Here is a 1207-nt window from a genome sequence, read left to right on the forward strand (position 1 = left end):
CCCCAGCAGATGACCAACCTATCATCATCTTTTTCATTGTGACAGTGACAAGAACAAAGTCACAATATTTTCAAAGTACGATAAGCAACAAAAACAATAAACAAAAAGAAAGAAGCCAAAGTTCATGAAATGTCTACAATTCTCCCCTCAAAAACCTAATTTTTAAGAATTTTAAGAGAAAATGTAAGCTCCCCTAGAGAAAAAAAATCTGACAGTTTAATCCTAAAAATCCTGACACTAAAGGTTGTACTTCAAGCAGCAGAAAAATTATCTTAGAATAAAGACCATTGAGGTAAGAAGATATAGAAAATAAAATAAGCTTTCAAATAAGAACATAAGGCCAAGGATATGGTTCAGAGGCACAGTGCCTGCCTGGCAAGCACAAGGTCCTGAGCTCTCTTACCACTACCAAAACAAATAAAAAGAAATTATAAATCTCTCACACAAAATTCTACGGAGTTTCAATGAGCAATAAAATAATGTACAAATATAGGCTCTATTTACAATAAGAAAACCAAATATTAGATTAGAAGCGAAGGATGATCAACAGTCTAAGTACCTGCCTGGCAAGCACAAGGAGCTAGATCCGATCCCTGGTACCGCATGCTGAGCTACCCTGGCACCCTGGGCATGCCGGCCACCAAAACTGGGCATGGTGGCACGTGCCTGTAATCCCAGCACTGGGGAGGCTGAGACAGGAGGATCACTATGAGTCTGAGCTGTGTAGTGAGACCCTGTACCAAATAAATGAATAAATAAATAAACAAATGGAAAAACAATTTAAAAAGAATTGAAGCAAGAAAGTTGAAAGGGAATGATTAAACTTAAAATGATCTATAATTGATAAATTTGGAAAAACCTTAAAATACTGACTAAATTTTCATATAAATATGCATAGCAAAATTCCAGGTTAAGTATGTAAAATAGGACGTGAAAGTTCTAAACCAGTATGCACACACACACACACACACACACACACACGTGTGCACACACACACACACACACACACACACAAAGGTTAAAATTTAGTTGGGACTTCTATGTGGCCAAATTCAGTAGCAGCTCTTTCCATATATTCTCCAAAGGCAGTAATAATGACAAGATAAAATATAACTACACACATACTACTTTCTATTTATTTATTTAGTATTTTAGGACAGGCTCTACAGGGTCTCACTACATAGATCAGACTCTTAGTGATTCTCCT

The 1207-nt window shown here is 36.5% G+C and overlaps 1 protein-coding gene across 1 annotated transcript in view; it reads right to left on the reverse strand.

The window, feature by feature from the left end:
- The window catches only part of Ispd (isoprenoid synthase domain containing), a 342357-nt gene that overhangs the window by 12686 nt on the left and 328464 nt on the right, over positions 1-1207 (reverse strand). The window lies entirely within an intron of this gene.

Source organism: Octodon degus, unplaced genomic scaffold, assembly GCF_000260255.1.
Source record: "Octodon degus isolate 3935 unplaced genomic scaffold, OctDeg1.0 scaffold00015, whole genome shotgun sequence".
In the NCBI taxonomy this organism is placed as follows: Eukaryota; Metazoa; Chordata; class Mammalia; order Rodentia; family Octodontidae; genus Octodon; species Octodon degus.